Source organism: Oncorhynchus tshawytscha, unplaced genomic scaffold, assembly GCF_018296145.1.
Source record: "Oncorhynchus tshawytscha isolate Ot180627B unplaced genomic scaffold, Otsh_v2.0 Un_contig_1824_pilon_pilon, whole genome shotgun sequence".
NCBI classification, from domain to species: domain Eukaryota; kingdom Metazoa; phylum Chordata; class Actinopteri; order Salmoniformes; family Salmonidae; genus Oncorhynchus; species Oncorhynchus tshawytscha.
The window spans coordinates 1,215,699-1,237,918 of record NW_024609829.1 but is presented as its reverse complement, the minus strand read 5'-3'; the positions used below and the strand labels follow the sequence as shown (position 1 = coordinate 1,237,918).

Sequence of the window (22,220 nt, the reverse complement as noted above, 5' to 3'; positions counted from 1 at the left end):
TCCAACTTATGTCTATAAAGGGGGTTGGAACCTTGTGACACAAGTGACACAGGGCTGACAAAGGGGCACTTTAACAAGCCTTTATTCACATAAAATATCTGATTGGTTGAATTCTCAGTGTGGTCTATATTAAAAGGGCACTTGATTTAGTATAACGGGCTCTTAAAATTCAATATTGGTGCACAATTTCTACTTAGAATATCAAAGAGACGCAAAAAGACACACTTTTTGTGGAACGACACTAATGCCCTCTCAGCAACTTTTGAATTGACTGGCAGTAAATGTATAAACCTTTATCATGTGTGGTTACTGACCACAAAATAAAGCTTATTTTACCTTTATTTAACTAGGCAAGTCAGTTAAGAACAAATTCTTATTTTCAATGACGGCCTGGGAACAGTGGGTTAACTGCCTTGTTCAGGGGCAGAACGACAGATTTGTACCTTGTCAGCTCAGGGATTTGAACTTGCAACCTTTGAACTTGCAAGCTTTTAACACTAGGCTACCCTGCCGCCCCTTATAGCCCTATAGCATGTATAGTTACTGACAACAGCAACAAAACATATCTTCAGAATTGAAATTAGGAGTAATCAGATGTATGTAATGCCCTAAAAAGTCAGATTAAAAGACTAGATGCAAGTTTAATAGCTATATTTAACCTTTATTAATTAATACAACATTGAATAATGTTACCATAAAACATATCACAAGCCTATACGCATTTATTTAGGGCTTGATTTGGTTCTGGAGAACCAACCCTTTATTGTTTAGATTTTGTAACACTGATGCATTCTCTGTTGAGTGCTTTTCATATCCTTTCATTCTTGAGAAGCTCTGAATCCTGAACCTACAAGAAGGTCTCTGGAGTCCTGCTGCTCCTTGGCCACCAAGTGGCGGTGGAGAGGCTATAAACCCATTTGTGCTCCAGCTGTTGCTTTATCATAGTGAGATTGCATCCAACGCATTGAGGAATTCAGAGAGCTGGGGACTTCCTCGTTGCTGCAGACTGTCATTGTGCCTCTCAAGGAAGGCAATAGACTGTATAGTTATCACCTGAATAGGATTAAATCCCTCCCACAAACTATACAACCTACTACCTCATCTCGCCAGGACACATTCACCTGAAAGACTGACGGATGAAGGGGGAATGTCATTCAGACACACTCAAACAGATACAGCGAGAGGCGACAACACAAACACACTCACCCTAAAGTACACTTTCACTCAAACACAACAGGCCCCAATAACCCAAATAAAGCATCAGGTGGTCTAACAAAGGAAATGTTACCCGTTCTCATTTTGTCCTGCAACAGTCTGTGAATGGGTGTAAATGGAGGTGATATGCTATAATGGGGTAACTTCCCCACAGAGCAGAGACAGGCTGCATGCAGGTGTCCAGGCTGGGAAGATGGGTGCGACGGTCAGGGGAGAATGGTCACTCTTCAGGGTTATTGACGATCAGTCTGTCTCCTTAGGAAAGACAGTAGATTGTATAGTTATCTCAGAGGGAGGACATATACCCCACAACTATTCAATCTACTACCTCAGCCTCAAGGACAGGTGCTTAGTCTGGCGTTGACCCAGAGATGAGGTTTAGCAGTTCTTACTAGGGAACTGTGGGAGAAAGAGACAGATAGAGAAAGAGAGCGTTTTGTATGGTTAGTGGTTGATCATTACCGTACATAAACACATACGCACACCCTTGCACATTTGCACTCGTACAAAAGCTCAAAACACAGACACGCACACACGCACACACACACACACACACACACACAAACACACAAACACACAAACACACTACAGGACAGTGCATGAAGCCAACTTGAATTAAAATCAGGCATTAACAGAAACCCTGCACATATCCAGTTTATTAAAATGACATCCCTCGCAATGGACTGAAGAGGAGGTAGCCTGGTAACAATTTTATAGGGAATTACCTCCAAGGAGCAATTTCCTCTCTGGTTCTGGCTCTGCTGTTTAATCCTGGGCCTGGTTCAAATTCGCCACTACAGAACGAAGCTGTGAAAGCTCGACTGCTTTGCTTCGTGTGAACTGTGCTACTAAACTGCGTCAGTTCACAACATCCAGAGGAATCATCCGTTCGTATTATGGCATCGACAGGTCTGTCTGTGCCACTATAACAGTTATACGGACAGAAGGCGTGTCATGTGATCGCAACGGAATCGCATAAGATAGCTTTTGCCAAAAGATTAACGAAATAAAGACAAAATGATGCAGGCACTAAGGAAATTGTGCTAATTTCGGCAAGCCTAAAGCGTAACTCACTGGCATCCAGAGAGGTTGGCATGTAATAAAGGAGAGCCGCGCCAGGAATTAGTGCCCATTTTTTTGAGTAACTTGGCTCTTTCCAGCCCTACAACCCCACGGAAGCTTGCTGTTTAATTGGTAGCTTATTTAAACATGGCTTCCCCCGGTTGCCTCCCCCTAGCCTGCACAGAGCAGTGTGGATAGCCTGCAAGAAATGCAAAGGAAGGAAGGAAGGGGAAAGGATGAAAACAAAATGGCAGCGATTCGGCCATTTTAGGGAGTTGCTTGGCATTCTTAAGTGACAACATCTGTGGGGCAGAAACCTGTGAAACTCTCTCACTGCTTCTTTTAATCCATCGTATTGGATCCCAGATGGATTTTTCTGTTTGTTTTATCCGGATAAAAGGTGGCACTGTTATGCCCATCTGAGTGGATAAGATAAATGACTTTTACTACTTTCCAGCTTCCTTAATTTTAAAGAGATGAAGGTGAATGAAAACCGATAAAATTCCATCGTTTTTTATGCTGACATGGTATTTGGTAGTGAACTATTTGTGTACCTAGTCTCAGTCCCCCCCTAATACAATATTGTTGTTTTTATCAGTGTGAAAGCCATTCAGTTCTTTGAAAAAGAGCTCAGTGTTAACTGTGCCAACTAGAGTTTGAAGTACCAGCTGGGCAGTGCAGCCATGCCCCCCAGGGCAATGCTTTGGCTGGGTGGGTTGGGCCGGCTCAGGCAGTGTTATGGGAGACGATGGTCAAACCATGCAGAGGCCCTGCCGCTTTGCATAAATTAGCATGTAAACCATAGCCTCTGAAAGGCACCAGGGCAGTTCATTAACATTCTGAATTCCTCTTTGGCGTAATTAAGGCAGACAGTGATTGAAATGTTTTGGCAGGCCGCGAGGCTGTTTGTAGGAGTGTCAGGGCCTGCTCAGTGGGGCCGAATGAGAAGGTAGTGGGGCAGGGAGGGAGTGGAGGCCTTAATTGAGATGTTGAATTAATTAGACTCCGAATGGCATCAGCCTCCCTTGACTGGCCACAGTACACAGATGAGACAGACTGAGGGGGACACTGATTTCTATCGACAAAAAAATAAGTTCATGGCAACGGTTGAAGGCTTAGAGCTGAGTCCTAACTTGATTTCTGAATGTGTTATTAAGTTTGTTAGTTTGAGTTACTTTGATCTTGAAGTTGAGATTCAGCTTTTTGAGAAAGAGAGATTCATTCAGGAACACTTTCTATGAGGTCCATACACAGCATTATACATGGACACATAATGCACTAGGAAAGAGTGATAATGCAGTATAAGCATAGTTATAGACACACGTAAGGACTCCTAAAAACACATCATTCCATATACCAATACTCCTAATGCATTATGAGTATAATCATTGCCAGTCGCTTTTTCCTCAAGGACCACATAGCATTGTAATGGTGTAATGGCCATCAGTGTGATGCATTTCAAACGTTTTTGTCAATGAGAATATTGCTGCATCATCATCTTTGTTATGGTGTGTTGCAGCATACTTATAAGCCACGAAAAGTCATCTTTGATTGCTTTAGGTAAAGTGATGAAAAGCCTAAGGCAGACACATATTATACACCATAGGTTGTTGCTATACAATTACAAAGTGCCCAGCAAATTGGCCAGGGTTGATTTTTCAGTGTAACATTTCTAGTGTTGATTCAGGACTTCAATTGACTCAGAAATGAACACTCAGTGGTGTAAACCCCAGTGTTGGTGTGAATAACCAGAGTTGCTGCGCCGACTGCTGTTCACGAGGTGAGACAGCTCACGCAGCTTCTGGACTGAGAGAGAGAGAGAAAAAGGTGCTATACGAGATGAGACTATTAAAAATCCTGAAAGATTACAAAGTCTTACTCCAAGGGAAACTGTTCAAGAAGGAGTACTTCATCTGAGAGGTCACCAGTGTGAAAAAAAGAAGAATCACTTGAAGCCACTTAGGTTAGGAAAATGAATGAGAAGTAGAAATTAAAATAAGACAAAGTACAGACTTGAAAGCACATTTGAAAACATGCATCTTGGATATGTGTACAGGATATTGTGTTAGCCTCTTTCTCTGGCTTGACCCCATCAAAAGTATCCATTTTGAATCTGCAGATGTGAAGCAGTCCAAAGTGGATATTTCAGATCACTCAGCTGATGATTCAGATGTTCATGACACCTCTGCCCTTTCTGACTCTTCGATGGATTCAACTCCCAAGAGAGGCCCAGTGAAACAGAAGAGATCTGCTCCGAAACACTCACATAGAGTGCACAAACAGATTGGAAGGAAGCCACACTCAAAGATGCCCAATTAGATTCAAGTGGCAAATAAGTGAGATTTGAATGAATAGCACAACATCATTGATAACAAATACACATTCATTAAAACTTGTGTCAGTGGATTGTCTGTTATTCCTGAATGTTTATTTAACCACATTTAATGTGCCTCCCCCGCCTTTGAGACTGTTGGACTGGACCGGACCACGATTGCCCGTACAGCTCCAGTTGCCGAGCTGCATCTGGCAGCGCCAGACATTCGTAGCCCTTTCCTGCAGTCAAATGACCTAGTGGCCTCATGGGTGGAATGTTATTCATATTTTTCATAATTTCTTATTTAATTACCATTATTGTTTTTTAAACAGCCCAAAAACAAGTGTTTCTATGTCAAACAGTTTTGCTTCAGTCTTCTGGGATATATATAAAGTGTAATATTGGGATGCAAACTCCAAAATGTAATACATTTTAGCTTTATATCTGAAATGGTACAGGTGTCTTCTTTTTTAAAGCCCATAACCACGTGTGTGAGGTGTATACTTCTATTTCAAAGTAGATTTGTTTAAGACTACCAAGAAACACTGTTTGACCAATATTTAGTTCACTGCATTAAAAGCATTTAAGGATTTAGGCCCCTAGAAGTTGCAGAGAGGGTAGAGAAGCTGTCCTCTTTTGTGGAGAGATGCCGCTCTGCCATGACCACGAATGATGAAAATAAGATCTCACACATGAAAATGGACAGAGAGCTGTTGCCCATTGCTGGTCCTAAGTAAGAAGTTACTCCGCTTGATATTGCTGCTCTTCTTTGTTATTAAATGGTGGTCCTCTGTTACTCAGCTGGTAGAGCATGGCGCTAGCAACACTAAGGTTGTGGGTTTGACTCCCAATTCTGAAGCACTACATTGCTGTGCATTATAATTGATTAAGATTACACCTATAATGCATTAGGAGTATTGGTATATGGAATTATGCGTTTATATGAGTCTTGATCTGTGTCTACAGCTATGCTTATAATGCATTATTACTCTATCGTAGTGCATTATGAATACATATCATGCTGTATAATGCATTATGCAAATTAAGCTTCATAGAAAGTGTCACCATTTAGGTAATATCCAGACTGTGTACACTTACTTAGATGTCTTAATATAGTCAAATAAGAAATGCATTTTGATATGCATTTGGATTTTGTTGGGGTAACTCCAAATGGTTGTTTATGAATAACAAACAAAACAGCACGCTAACCTAAAATAAGATGGCTGCCAATTTCAAAACATTTCATGGTAAAATAGCTTAACACATTAGTAACGCTTGATCCAAAATCAACGTTGCAATAATCATTTGTATCGTTTTAGTACCAGGTTTAGTACCAAGAAGCTATAGAACCTTTCGCACACCATTTTCTTTCTGTATGAAACTCATCATCCTGCTTGAAATGCTTGTAGGCGGCAACTAGCCACTCAACAGTGCCTCATGATAATGATGGGCCTCATAGGTCTGTGAGATATTTGTTGTCATGCCTGAAGATTCAATGCGTGACAACAGGGGATGGGAGGTGACTGAGAATCCAGATTATGTTCAATGATTGAGTGTATTAACTGGATCCCTGTACGAGTCCTAATGACAGAAACACAGATCTGCAGGCTTGGTAGATATATAGTAAAATCCATATTTGTACACATAATATATAGCCTACCAAAACAAGCATGTTCCAACAACAAAAATGACAGACAAAACTCACAAAACTCAATGTTCAAGTCAGCTATAAAACTGTATTCTTATTATCCAGTGTTCAAATCCCAGACTGCTCACTCACTGACTATGTTGCACAAAAGAAAATGGCTTCCGCAGTAAGCGAGAGGAGCTGTGTTCCTGTCACACTTGCTGCACACTTTCCCTGGGAAAGACGTCATCAGAATGCTCTGTCTGTGCGTCGCCTTTTAGAAAGTCGCTCTTCTCATCTTTGTGAGGACGAGTAAAACAGCCGTCACAAAAAAAAACCTAACTTGGGTTAGTACTGTGTAATTTGTTGGATAACAAATTGCTCGCGATTAATATTTTGCCCCAGGCGCAACACGAAAAATATCTATCATGAGTGGTGGTCCATGGCGAAACACTGGGCACGACCGAGAGGGTAGAGACTGGGGAAGAATCTTGCATGCTCCTCTCTTCAATATCCGGGTGCCATGAAATGGGCATTGTCTGTGTGCCAAGCTGAATCTCAATGAACCAAAAAGCGGGTGATGTAGTGGAGGGAGCATGGCAATGCTCGCCACTGAGGGGGGAGGGGAATATTGGCACCGAAGCAATGGGAGTCTGCCATGGGAGTTTGTGGGAGTCTGTATTTAACAATACAGTAGCTACTATGGCATTGCTTACAATTGGACCAGACTTACACCATCGCAACAACAGCTAGATACAGAAATCAAGTTTTCAATTCTGAGAAATGTCCAGATACAGGTCTAATGCCAATGCAGTAAAATACTTATAGTATTTGTGTGCCGCTCCATCTAATGAAGATGATCATCTCACTAGGTTTGGGGCGGCAGGGTAGCCTAGTGGTTGGACTAGTGTTGGACTAGTAACCGAAAGGTTGCAAGTTCAAATCCCTGAGCTGACAAGGTACAAATCTGTTGTTCTGCCCCTGAACAGGCAGTTAACCCACTGTTCCTAGGCCGTCATTGAAAATAAGAAAAAAAATATTAAATGACATGTCCTGTATATTTTTCCTCTCTCTGCGTTTGCCAGGAATTTACATTGATCTTCCGATCTTTTTTTCCCCGTTCACAATTAGAAGCGTTTTTGATCGCCTGCCACTTCAGTATGGTAATTATTGAAAAGGAAGTGGCTATTATCAGGTTGAGCTCGCCCATTTGCAAGCGACTGACCATTTTAATATTTAATTTTATTAAGAACAATACGCTATTTAGTATCTGTGTCAACACATATCCAATCAATTATGAACAATGCTTTCAAGCCAGAAATCACTGGTGATAAAACATTTGCTTTTCACATATATTCAAAATAGACTTAGCAGAGATCAGTTGATCAAATCCCCAGTAGACAAATAGTTGATCCCAGAGTTGATCTGTCAAACACGCTTTCAATAAAAATCAGTCCGCATTGTTAAGTTAATGTCCTGTTGGGAGTCAATCAGCATTCGTCTTCCAGTCTTAACTATAATATATAAACAATGTAACATATATGCCATTAACTATGTATGTACAACGAAAAAAGATTACCATAGTGTTCTGTACTCTCTTCTAAACGCTGGACCAGGTGGGATCCTTCTTCACCTAGCCAAGTAGTCCAAGTTCACCGTCTTCCTCGTGTTCATGTCCCAACCCTCCAGACTACCTTTTCTGCTAACACAAGAATCAGGCTCCACACGGTTTTTTTCCCCCCTCAAAGTTCAATTTCCTATTGAGCCTACTGTAGGAGAGTTGTAAAGTCCTCCACTATAGATAGAAGCATACTATATGTTTAACACATGGGCTAAAGCAAGTCAACTTTTCTGTATTACAGTAGCCTACTTCTGTTCCCTATATTGACTGAGAGAGAAACGATTCATAATGTCAAATCGGCTCGACCGGGGGAGAACGCCCTGGTTGCAAAAATAGCGGGCCCCAAACAGGAAGTATGTCTGGCGTTGACCTTGTTTGACTCCATCATGTGGTCTCTGGAGGCCTCAGCGTAGCATAGCCATCCCTCTGTTTGTGATAACATGCAGCACCTAACTGCACTCAACCACGAGACAGGCCTAGATGGCTGTTTAATATTTAATAGCGGCATGTTTCACTTTGTTCAATACTCATCCCCATAGTTACAAAGAACACAAGTAATTGTATTTTATACAGGCCCATATCACTTATGCATATTGATATCAAATGTGACAATTGAGGTCTTCTTCGGGAATTCAAGTTACCAAGCTTGTTAGTACAACACCAATTATTTATTTTTTCAGAATCATGTTACATTGTCTACCATTTCAAAAGAACAATAAAATATGTTCACCTAAATCTAAAACTGAGTTCAAACGAAACATTCAATATTGTTACTTTTTTTTCTTCTCAGTGGCCTTCAAGTGTTATCAAATTGGAGTGTTTGAGTATGCTTATAGTTCCTGATAAAGGCAAACAGACTTTGTTCCTGGTAACCAACACGTCCGTGTAACCGGGGGAGACACACAAATAGCAGGGGATATGAATGGCCTGGCTTCCAAAAAAACATATCATCAAGTAACATGACAAGTTCATCTGAGGAAACAGAACGGATGGGGGAGGAGGGAAATCAGCTCATTTTCTGTCTCTCTTTCTGTCTCCCCGCCTTCCCTGCCCCCACCCCCACCCATTTTCTATTTTCCTCTATTACTGTAGCTTTGACTTTCTGTATGCCATGCTCTCTTTCACACGCACACATACACAAACGCACTCGCAGACTAAGCAGATAACAGACTGTAGGTAACATACAAAAACTAGAGAAACATTTTGTAGGTACAGTAGAACTTGGCTACTTGAGCAATTGAATGCTGTGCATTGTAGTAGACCTACATGTACTGACAAAATGTCAAGATTTTTGACGCTCCTTTACTGAAAGTAGATCTACTATAAATAAATACGAGCCACTTCAACATAAATCCCTACTTTTTATTTTATTTTAAAGTCGTCCCCTATTAATGTGATAATTCTGCAGGATCTAACAAAAACGACATGCCAACAATAACAACTTAAACCTCAATTGTTAGTGCAGAAAGGCTGAAAAAGCATTCAAACGTGCTCCATCCGAAATTGAGAGCTGACAATACAAGCTCCTTCATGTATAGAACAATGCTTGCATCAGAATGATCTGGTTCATACTGGTTTCTGCACAGGTCTAGAGGAAACAGCAGTAACTTGACTGTTTAGCAACCAAATTAGTAGATAGCAATTGTTCCAACAGTTCTTTTTTTTTTGAGCTCAATTAACATTGTCATTTAGTTTGACATCTCTGTTTCACGTTTTAACACATTCGTCGCATTGTGAAACAAAGCCTCCGGGGGCCCTTCTAACCGGTTACCTTTTTAGATTATGTGACTGTATTATGACTTGAACTGTCATAATAATTCAAGAAAAACCTCTGAGGCGAGATCAGGGTCTCCGCGTTGAAAAGACATCAAATCACCCAAAACATCAGCATGTAAGTGTTTTGTGTGCGGAGATACAATGTGTCCGTAACATATTTGCAGTAAGAGACTTTGAATGGTGTTATATAATCAAAAGAACAACATTTTTTAAATATTCATATTGTGGCTGCTAATACTAGAGTCAGAGGATTTTAAAAATGGGAAAACTTCTTGAGTTCATTATGTTCACTCGAGCTGCTCTTTTTTTCTGGGAGTCCTCATCTTTTGGTCATACCTATTGTATATGCCAGTGTTTCCTCCACTATGGACATTGTAGGAGACTGGATGTGGATTGTTCACTATGTTTAAAAACCTTATGGAATTGAATCCTGCGCGAAAGATAAAACGCAGTGTAAATATTGCAGAAGACATTTTGTCTCGAAATATTTCCCTTTGAAACCTTCGAGAGGTAGTACTGGTGCCGTTTTGTTTCTTTTTAGGGCTTTGGGGATAGGATTTATGGCATAGTAGTGTGATTAGGCTCTCTTTGCCTTATAACGATGCATTAAATGTTATTGTTCACACACAACAAAAGGAAATAACCAAAAAGGTACTTCAAAGGCCAGACCCGACCACGAGACCACTAAGAGGCCTATTTATTTTTCTTTGGTGTCTGTTGTATTTAAAACCTTCTACACAAACAACGCTGCCCAAAATAACGCATCTTGTCCTGGGCGCTGTCTTATGCTCTATTGTACCCCGAAGTGAATAGCTATCACTATATCAACCTTCAATGGGTTTACAAAATGCACAATATGCTCATGGTCGAACTAATTCTCTCGACTTCTTCATACGAAAATCAGCATAATTTCTACCATACAGTAATGGCGAGGATTTCGACATTGCGGCGGGGGCGAGGCAGACACGTGTACAGGAGGAAGATGATGGTGAAAAATAGGAAAAGTGCAAAAGGATAAAATATAAAAGATACGAGTAAAGGAGAGGTAGATCAAAAACGAAAAGTTACAGGGCCCTGGCATAGAAGCAGTATCAAAAATGGAAATACCTGGAAGTAGATTTTGTAAAGGACAGAGCAGGGATCTCCGCAGAGATGACCCGAAGTGAACAGGCCATGGTGGTGGTGAAAAAAGGGCGGGGAAGAAAAGAGAGGAGAGCGCATTTCCACGTCCCTCTCTTTCGTCTGCAAGATGAGGGAAAGGCTGAGCAGCGTGCTGGCGAGCAACCCCACTCGAACAAGGGCTGGGGCTTGAGAGCAGTCTCGGCCGTGCCCTCCTCTCTCCCTGCCCACTTTGGCCCAGCTGCCAAGAGGCAGAAACAGGGAGAGGAAGAGAGGAAGAAAGAAGGAGAGAGAGAGAGAAAGCATGAGGTCACAACAGCCTGCTCGAACAGATGACTTTCGAAAAAGAAAAATCTTATTTTGGGTTCGAACCGCAAGTAGTTTCATAGCGGAAATTGAGATCTTAAACTTTGAAATCCTCTCTAAAAGAATGGCTGTAAGGAACAACAAAACAAAAGACACCCCACATGGCCCTTAAACCCAGAGACTGACAGTCTATCATCATAAATGAATCTCACAGTAACAGACTGAGGCAGAGAGAGCAGGGAAAAACACACGAGCGCAGAGAGGTACCAGAATGAAATACTTACATCGGTTGTTGTACCTATGGCAAAAAGTGTTGCCAGACTTATGACATCAAAACAACTCAATCCCGTAGATTTCTGATGCATTTGGGGGGGAAGAAAGAACGAGTTAAAGACTTCTCTCAGAGCGTGCAGTGAAGCCTTTTGTCAGCAGTTGGCATCAGTCCCAGGTAATACATGCCTCACGGTTCCCATTTTCAGTAGTCATTACAGACGTCTTTAGCTGTTCTGCACCTGCCTGTGTTTTTTGTTTTGATTTGAACCGCTTTCACGCTTTCAGATAAAATGGTAAAATTGCCCGGTCGCAATGAGATGAAAGAAAAGAAAAGAAAGAAAACAACCTGTGAGTTAAAAAAAGTGTCCTTTTTTGTCAACGTTACAGATGGGCGTTTCTGTATGTGTACGTTAAATGTGGTTTGCAGGAATGATACCCCAGCAACAAGCTGTGCTGCGAAAAAGCAAAACAGAGGGTGAGGAAAGGGTCAACTTCTGGAAACAGACGGTGGTAGTAAGATAAACCCGAATGACAGAGTTCCGCAGGACTCTGTGCCAAAATAAGTTAAAGTCACCAAAATAATCCAGAGTCACTGTGCCAAAAAGTGTATTTCACCCCCTTCCGCCTCCGTCTGTCCACCAGAGAGAGAGAGAGAGAGAGAGAGAGAGACATAGACACGTATGTCACATAAACAAGTGCTGCAGTCAAAAACTGTCATCATCATCTTTTCTCAGGCATAATCCCGGGCAGCTCTCTCTGTGACGTCATCTATTCTTTTGTTATTTTCTCATTTATTTCTGTCCTTCAAATGTACCTTGCATTTCAACCTTCATGCACACTCCTCCCAAAAAATAGTTCAGTTTCCTTATAAGAATTCCCCTATTAATAAACACTAACAATGATCAACAAAGAAATAAGCTTGCCAATATTTCAGGAACGAGCGCAGACAAGAACTGGAGAATAGAGGAGCTGCGCATGCAAATTCCCTTTACAAATATTTCTCCGTGTCTCTCTCTTCCTGCTCCCGAGCAGTGAGCTTGTAAAAGTTTCAGCTGCAACAGCTTGGGCCAGCCTCCATTGGCAGCGGTTCAAAAGAGTGCTGCTTGTTTCTAAAGCACTGTGCTGGGGACACACGTCTCTGTAAGGCAGCACAAGCTGGCTCTCTCTGCTCTCGCTCTCACACTCCGCCCTCATGTGGGGAAAGCTTCGGGGGTAGTGCCCACTCCCAGGCACCCCTCTCATGGCAGTGCCAGCTTAGGCAGTACACAGTAACCAGGCACCTTTTTCTGGTTTTGAGGATCAAAATCTTTCTAAGACTGAACCACACGATCACATGCTCTACAGTAACAGTTTCTGTACAGTAGGATTGTGTGTTGTGCTGTGCTCTCTCATTTGGGTATGTACGCCCAGGGGAGAGTGAGAACAAGGAAATTCTGGCTGTTCTTTAATGCGGCGCTACTTCCTGGATCCCTTGTCCTCCATTTCAGATGGGTGTCAGACAGACAGGCAAGCAAGGCAGGCAGGCAGGCAGACAGGGAAAGCAGACAGGGCAGGCAGACAGTGCAGGATCTCACAAGGTTCATGGCTGTTTGCTCTAGAGGTCATAGCAGGTTCTGAACGCATTGAACTAATTACTGCACAGTACTGATAGCACTAACTCCGGACTGGGATAGGCCTAGGATCCTCTGCCAAAATAGTTTCTTCCTTTCACGTGAAGGTTTTGAGTTATACAATTTCTGCTGATTTTAATATAATAATCAAAAAATATGATTATATTTTTCAATCCAATCTTTTTAGAATTGCATTACAACTATTTTAAATGTAATTGATCTTAAAAGGTGAAACAAAAATATCCACTCGATATAGAGTCTTTCATTGTTGTAAAACGGGTCATGTAGCTTGATGGTTAACTTGAGAAAAGAGTACAAACGACCACCCAAACCTAAGCCACCCAATGCTTCTGTGACACCCGAGGCCTTCAGGTGCTGTGACACCCCTATCATGACAGTCTGTTTGCACAACTGTTCCTCTCCCACAGTCAGCGTCAGACCAGGACAGGCGAGATGTCACCCCACTTGCGGGGAAAGGCCACGTTCGAGAGCGTCAAAACCGTGATGCATCGTGGGTAAATTGTGACTTGACCAACCGCTCGACAAATAATACGAGTTAATAGTAGTAGTAGTTACAGCGGGTATCGTAAGTATTTATCCCCCCTTGGATTGTTTTCATATTTTGTTGAGTTACAAAGTGGGATTGAAATAGATTTAACAGTGATTCTTTTTGTAATTGATCTACGCAAAATACTCTATAATGTCAGCGAAAAGAAAATGTTACTTATTAATACGAATTAAATGACTAAAATATAGTTGTTGCACAAGTATTCACTTTCGTTTAGGCAAGCCTAAATTAGGCTTAACAAATGACATATGGTACATGGTAATAGGGGTTGACAAAGATGTTTGAATGCCTACCCCTTCTGTCCGCTATACATACAACATATTTAAGGTCCCTCAGTCAAGTATTGAATTTCAAGCACAGATTCAACTACAAAGAGCAGGGAGATTTTCGAAAGCCTCACAAAGAAGGGCAGTGATTGGTAGATGGGTAACAATAACAAATCAGACATTGAGTATCTCTTTAAGCATGGTCAAGTTAATAATTATGCTGTGGTGATGTATTAAACCACTCAGACACATCAAAGATAGTCATCCTTCTGAACTGAGCTGCAGGACAGGAAGGAAACTGCTCAGGGAAGTCACCATGAGTTCAATGGCTGTGATGAGAGAAAACGAAGGACAGATCCACAACATTGTAGTGACTCCACAATAATGACCCAAATAACAGAGTGAAAAGAAGAATAAAATATACAGAATAAAAATATTCCAAAACATGCAACAAGGCACTAAAGTAGTACTGCAAAACAACACGGCAAAGCAACACACTTTTTGGCCTAAATGCAAAGTCTTGTCTTTGGGGCAAATCCAACACAACACATGACTGAGTAACTGCCTCCTTATTTTCAAGCATTGTGGTGGCTGCATCATGGTATGGGTATGCTTGACATCGGCAAAGACGGGAGTTTTTCAGGATAAAAAGAAACGGGATGGAGCTAAGCACAGGCAAAATACTAAAGAAAAACCTGTTTCAGTCTGCTTTACACCAGACACTGTGAGAGGAATTCCCCTTTCAGCAGAACAATAACCTACAACACAAGGCCAAATCCACACAGGAGTTGCTCACCAAGAAGACAGTGAATGTTCCTGGGTGCCCAAGAAAGACTCTGTAATCACTGCCAAAGGTCTTTCTAACATATATTGACTCAGGGGGTTGAATACTTATCTGATGAAGGTAAATAGTGTTTTATTTTTCTTTAAATCTTTAAATATATAGCATTTTTCTTCCACTTTGCCATTACAGGTTATTATGTATACATCGTTGACAAAAATGACAATTAAATCCATTTTAATCACACTTTGTAACACAATAACATGTGAAGAAATCCAAGGGGGTTACTTATACTTATGAGGCACTGTATGTATGATGCAATATGATTTGTAGATCAGTCAGCCTCGACTCGCCTTTAAAGTTGGCTGCAATGTGGAAGGTGCCCATTGTTTGTCTTTGCCTGGCTCGCTCCGGGCTACTCTTCATTCCAGGAAGGTGTTTCCTCCACTCTACCCTTATTCACTACCCTTAAAATACCTGATCAGACTGGATATCTTAAAGCAACATGGCGGAAACTAGGTGGTGGAGCTATTTCTTACACCTACCCAGTTGTCTCAGATTCACGACAGGGAGTGAAGGAGGACACAGGGCAGGGAACATCTTGGAAAGAAACACAGCCTGGCGGGTTCTGCAAACAGCCTCAACCCTCGCCCAGTTATCAGGAAACACGTTGACCCTTCACACAGCTAGTTATCTCGCCAATGGAAAGTCAGATGCGTTTAAAATCTCTATGTAGCCTAGTGTTGTTGCAAGAGGAAGGAAGGGACAGCAATTACATACTGTACGCTGTTTGTGTACAGTTTGTAAGAGTGTGCCGGATACGTATATTCAATACATAGAAACACAACCTATTCACCTCTATTCATCTGTCAAGGAACAAACCTTTGTAAGTCTGAAACAATTCCTAATTGCAACTTTTAAAATGTATTGTGATGTTATTTGAAAACAAAAAGTGTAGACTCTCCCGTGAAATATTATCTTACGAGCCCTTTCCCAGTTCAAAATTAAGAAACATAGCAAAAAATGTATTAAAAAGAACAAAATAGTAACAATAACGAGGCTATATAGAAGGAGTACCGGTACTGAGACAATGTGCTAGGAGTACGAGGCAGGGCACGGGATTGAGGTAATATGTACAAGTAGGTAGGGTAAAAGTCACAAGACAATCATGACAGATAATAAACAGAGTAGCAGCAGCGTGGGTGAAGAGTGTGAAAGAGTGTTAAAGTGTGTCTATGTTTGAGTGTGTGTGTGTGTGGGTGTCGTCAATATGCATGTGTGCGTTTTGTGTGTCTGAGCATACATGTGTGTGTTGAAGTGTCAGTGTACTATGTGTGAGTTTGTGGGTAGAGTCCAGTGAGTGTGCATAGAGCCCGTGCAAGAGAATCAGTCCAACACAAAAAAGTGGGTCAATGCAAACAGCCATTTGATTAACTGTTCAACAGTCTTATGGTTTTGGGAGTAGAAGCTGTTCATGAGCCTTTTGGTCCCAGACTTGGCGCTCTGGTATCGCTTGCTGTTCGGTAGCAGTGAGAATAGTCTAGTCTATGACTTGGGAGGCTGGAGTCTTTGAAATGTTTTAGGGCCTTCCTCTGACACCACCTGGTATAGAGATCCTGGATGGCAGGAAGCTTGGCCTCAGTGATGTACTGGTCCATACGCACTACCCTCTGTAGCACCAAGCAGTTGCCATACCAAGCGGTGATGCAGCCAGTTAAGATGCCCACAATGGTGCTGCTGTAGAACCTTTTGAGGAACTGAGGGCCCATGACAAATCTTTTCGGTCTCTTTACGTTGGTGTTGGTGTGTTTGGACCATTATAGGTCCTTCGTGATGTGGACACTGAGGAACTTGAAGCTCTCGACACGCTCCACTGTTGCCCCATTGATGTGAAGGGAGGCGTGCTCGGCCCTCTATTGTCTTTAGTCCATGATCGTTGTCCTTTGCTGACGTTGAGCGAGAGGTTTTTGTACTGGCACCACACGGCCAGGTTTCTGACCTCTTCCTTGTAGGCTGTCTCATTTTCGTCGGTAAACAGGCCTACCACCGTCGTGTCGTTGGAAAACTTAATGAGTATTGGAGTTGTGCGCATTAACGCAGTCGTGGGTGAACAGCGAGTACAGGAGGGGACTAAGCACGCACCCCTGAAGCGCCCCTGTGTTGAGGGTCAGTGTGGCGGATGTGTTGTTACCTACTGTCACCACCTGGGGGCAGCCTGTCAGGAAGTCCAGGATCCAGTTGCAGAGGGAGGTGCTTAATCACAGGGTCTTTATCTTAATGATGAGCTTGTAGGGCACTATGGTGTTGAACGCTGAGCTGTAGTCAACGAACAGCATTTTCACGTAGGTTTTCCTTTTGTACAGATGGGAAAGGGCAGTGTGGAGTGCAATAGAGATTGCGTCATCTGTGGATCTGTTGGGGCGGTATGCAAATTGGAGTGGGTCCAGAGTGTATGCGATGATGGTGTTGATGTGAGTCATGACCAGCCTTTCAAAGCATTTATTGGCTACAGATGTGAGTGCTACGGGGCGATAATAATTTAGATAGGTTACTTTGGCGTTCTTGGGCACTGGGACTATGGTGGTCTGCTTGAAACATGTAGATATGACAGATTGGGTCACGGAGAGGTTGAAAATGTCAGTGAAGACACTTTCCAGGTGGTTAGGGCATGCTGAGTACATGTCTTGGTAATCTGTCTGTTAACCTGGTTAATGGTCATACTCGCATCGGCTACGGAGAGCGTGATCACACAGCAGTCCAGACGAGATATTGCTTGCCTCGAAGCAAGCATAAAAAGGCATTTCGCTCGTCTGGCAGGCTCGCACCACTGGGCAGCTCGCGGCAGGTTTATCTTTGTAGTCCGTGATAGTTTGCAAACCCTGCCACTTCCGACGAGATTCAGAGCTGGTGTAGTAGGATTTGATATTAGTCCTGTATTGACCCTTTGCCTGTTTGATGGTTCATCAAAGGGCATAGCGGGATTTCGAATAAGCGTCTGGATTAGTTTTCCAATCCTTGAAAGCGGCATCTCTAACTTTTAGCTCAGAGCGGATGTTGCTTGTAATCCATGGCTTCTGGTTGGGATGTGTACCTACAGTCACTGTGGGAACGATGTCATCAATGCACTTATTAATGAAGTCGGTGACTGATGTGGTAAACTCCTCAATGCCATCGGATGAATCCCGGAACATATTCCATTCTGTGCTAGTGAAACAATCCTGTAGCTTAGCATCAGCTTCATCAGACCACTTCTGTATTGAGCGCCTCACTGGTACTTCCTGTTTGAGTTTTTGCTTGTAAGCAAGAATCAGGAGGATAGAGTTCTGGTTATATTTGCCGAATGGAGGGCTAGGGAGAGCTTTGTACACATCTTTGTGTGTGGAGTACAATCAAAGCTCAAGTAATGTGACTTTACCTCAAACATATCTGACTGTCAAAAAAGTGTTTAAATTGCATACTTTGTACATTGCAAATTAGTCCTGATTATCTGATAATCCCTTGCAAACCACACTATTTCCAGGTAGTAGGTGATGTCTATGCTTTACGACTGTGATACTTAACGACTGTACTGTATGTGAATATACAGTGCAGTGCTGTGTCTATGTGTGTGTGTGCGCATGCATGATTGCCTGTGTGTGTGTGTGTGTGTGTAGTTGACCATGAACTTAATGGTCTCTGTGGCGCCAAGACTCACACTCTCCACTGGGACCCTCTATTAGCTGCAGGCTGCAGGGCGCACACAAACACACACACACACAACCCCTGGCCACTGGTGATGAAATCATCCTCTGGCTGAGCACATACTTAAGTGTGCCCTCCCTCTTCGAGGAATCCTGGCTTTCCTCTCTCTTCCCTTTTTACTTTGACAAAGTATTTTTCAGGCAAGGTTTTAGCCGTTTAAGGCAATAGCTTGTTTTTCTTGAAAAAAATTAAAGTTGTACTGTGTGCATTGGAAACACTAGAGGCTGAAGAGAAGGCTCTTGATTAGTTCTTTATTAGATTTGACACAGCACTGGATCGGCCTGCTCTACTAACCTTTTCCTCATTTCCCCATTTGTCTGTTGTCTGTTTGCTGTGTGGAGTATCACATGATAGCGCCTGAGGGAGGTCCAACGGAGAGGCGCGAGGCCGTTGTTACTGAGAACTATGGAAATGTGACTCGCAGGAAAATGTGACTTCCTGGAGTTGAGTTTAACCCTTTTTTATTATAATTACTAGATGTCTCGGCTGAAAACGATGCCGTAGTTTATTTCAAACAAATACAAAAATATTCCGCTTATCTGATTGAACATCGAAAAAGTGTGTGTGTGCGTGTGTGTGGGGGGGGGGACCTTGCACCCCTACCCGGATCGTTCACTCAACAATCAAGAATGTGTACGTTTACTTCGCTCTCATTGGCTGTGCTTCGCGGCGCACTGTCTGTAAACAGAGTGCAGAGAGGGGAAGTGCATCTCGGGTCATAACGACCACACCTCTCCTCATGAACAAACTCATGTTGGCATGGATCTTTCGTCCTCTAATGGACTCACACAGCCAAGACCCCAACTGGCTGAGTACATACTATGTTTTATGCTAGTAAATATACTAGATGTACCGCCAACCATGGCTGGCATATATTCTCCACGGTTGTGGCAGCTTGCTCCGAAATTATACACTACTGCTGATTTCCAAACAGCTTACACCCATCCAATCGTTTCAGAGCTACAGGAGTGGCTATAGAGGGGTAGGGAGGTCTCGTGGTTGAATTGGAACCTAGTGTATGAGAAATGCTCCAAGCACAACGATCGTAGATCAGAGAGTCTTGTTGTGTATCATTATTCTATTATAGTGCCCTGAGAGCCTGGTTCTTATGGTTGTAGAACGTCATGTTGTTTATAGTGAACCCTAAAGAGACCTCCTGCCATTGTCCCTGTCTTTAACCCTTTTCGAAGCAGCAGCTCCCTCGGGGCCTGGTTAATTTAGCCCACATTTTCCTGTTTCGTCTTCATTGTTTGCCCTTCCTGAGCTACGGCATTTCTCTCTCTGTGTACCATTTAACAGGCTTTACAGTGCACCGGGTTCAGTGTCCTCAACTACGCTGCCTGCTGGGTCAGCAGTAAAGTGGCAAACTGAAATATTTTGACACTTCAGACCTGGAACTTGAGCTCTAGGTCACTGCCGCCACCTCTGGAGTGGGTGTATTACCACTAGCTGGCTTCAAACCAAATCAAATGTTATTTGTCACATGCTTCGTAAACAACAGGTGTAGATTAACAGTGAAATGCTTACTCAACGGACATTCCCAACAACGCAGAGGAGAAAGAAAATACAGAAATAATAGAAAAGTAAAACACGTAATAATAAATACACAATGAGTAACGATATCTTGGCTATATACACGGGGTACCAGTACCGAGTCAATGTGCAGGGGTATGAGGTAATGGAGGGTAGATATGTACATATAACTAGGAATAAAGTGATATATAATAAAACAGTAGCAGAAGTGGGTGTGATGAGTCAAAAATGTTTGTGCAAAAAGGGTAAATGAAGAACGTTAACCAAATAGCTACCTAGACTATTTAACTAATTATTTAGCAGTGTTATGGCTTTGGGGTAGACACTGTTCATGGTCCTCTTGGTTCCAGACTTGGTGCATCGGTACCACTTGCCGTGCGGTAGCAGAGTCTATGACATTCTATGACTTGGGTGGCTGGAGTCTTTGACAATTTGTAGGGCCTTCGTCTGACACCACAGTGGAACTTAACATAACCCCCCACCTCAGTGTTTGCACAACCTTTAAAATGTGTCCCCTTTTCTACCATTTTATTTTGTTCTGTGTTTTGATGTTGTTCTGTTTTGTTGTTACAATTGTTAATGTATTAAGAATGTTGCTTTAACTAGCATTTATTGTGATGTCTTTTCATTACTGGATGCAACATTAACCCCTATCCTGTCACCAAATGCATAACTACCACGTTCAGCATGTTGTAGTGATGCACTTGATTTGATAACAACAGTAGGTCTATACATACAATTGTTGTGAAGACACACAGCACCACATCCCTTAGTTACAGTCAGCTTGGTGTACTGTCTCTTTAAAATCTTGACACCCTCTCCCCAGCCCTGAGGTCATTGGCCTTCCTTAGGCCGTCTGCCAAGTGCTGTGTTACTGTCAAGGGTTTACAGAAATGCCAGCAAAGCTATTAGTCTATACTTCTTTCAACAGGCAACGGGCTGGCCAGTGTGATGGGGCATACGGAGAGGAGAGGCAAGAGAGGAGGCGTCTTTCATTCAATAGCTTGAATACTGATTTACTGTTGAGACACAGACAGGTGCAGTCTGCAGATGTATACTGTGTGTGGCCTACAGCACTGTATACCGCAAGGGCTGAATCACAGGAGGTTGGTGGCACTTTAATTGGGGAGGACAGGCTCATAGTGACAGCTTGAACGGAATCAATGGAATAGTATCAAATTCATCAAACACATGGTTTCCATGTGTTGGATACCATTCCATTCACACCATATGAGCCGTCCTCCCCTCGGCAGCCTCCTGTGGGCTGTATACTGTACAAGTGATACTATCATAACTACAGCACAACTGACTATGCTATGAATACTGCTAAAACTACTAAGAATAATATTACCACGAGCAACACATTATTACAACTACTTCATCGTCAGTATTATATTGACTTACAGTCATCTCCGAAAGTATTGGCATCCTTGATTAAGATGAGCAAAAAAGACTATGAAATAAATTATACAAATACTGAGCTACATCCTCATTATCCTAGCAAGGGGAGAGGGTGCCAGAGTATTGAAAAGTGGGGTGCCAATCATTTTGACCTCAATCTTTTTGAGAGAACAAAAGTATTACTTCACAAAATCTCTCTGAGCAATTGTATTAGTATAATATATATATATATATATATATATATATATATATATAACTGAGAGAATAAAAGTATTACTTAAAATCTCTCTCAGAGCAATTGTTATTGTATAAAAAAATATATAAAGTTCAACTTCTTTAGAGCATACAATAGTCAGTATTTGTATTATTTATTTTATACAGTCATATTTGCTCATCTTTATCAAAGGTGCCAATAATTTCACAGTTGACTATATAAATAGCACAACGAATGAAAATCGTGAAAATAGAGCCTGTGTTGTTACACGGTAGTCGACAGTTAGTGTAGCCGAAACGCAATGTAAGTACACATTGTTACAATGAATGACACATTATCGTCATGCAATAGGCTTATAAAAACATCTAGATGCAACGTAAAATCGATTAAAATGGCTGTATACTCAAATGATTGTGCAGAATCTCTCATAAATCTGATGTGCGCCCCCATGTGCTTTCACTGGCTCCTGCAACACTTGTGGTCTACTGATATTCGGCAGCATCTGGTGGTAGAAAGTAGGAACTACAACTATGCTTCATATGACTGTTGCACAATCACGAAACACCACTCCTCCACCAATGGTAAACACACACTGGTTCTCGTTCATATACCAGAATGTATGTTGAATCGGCTTTTTCTTATGCTGGTCCGGTTAGGGAAACTCTTATAATAGAGGTTGACAATCCAACCCTATCAGATCTCCCTCTTTCTTCTGAAAAGGATTGAAAAGTCCCCAGATGGTGTAGAGCTGATTATGGTAAACCGTAGTGTAGGGGGGTCAGGATGTCTTGTC

The 22,220-nt window shown here is 42.1% G+C and overlaps 1 long non-coding RNA gene across 2 annotated transcripts; it reads right to left on the bottom strand.

Moving 5' to 3' along the window:
* Positions 1-636: 636 nt before the first annotated feature.
* LOC112254198 lies at positions 637-12,601 on the bottom strand. Of its 2 annotated transcripts, XR_002954126.2 has the most exons (4): positions 11,325-12,601; positions 10,723-10,975; positions 1,544-1,614; positions 637-1,470 (listed from the first exon to the last, which is right to left on the bottom strand). It is a non-coding gene; the product is annotated as an uncharacterized LOC112254198 (long non-coding RNA). The 2 variants fall into 2 exon arrangements; XR_006083054.1 differs by having other exon boundaries at positions 10,723-12,600.
* Positions 12,602-22,220: the final 9,619 nt, after the last annotated feature.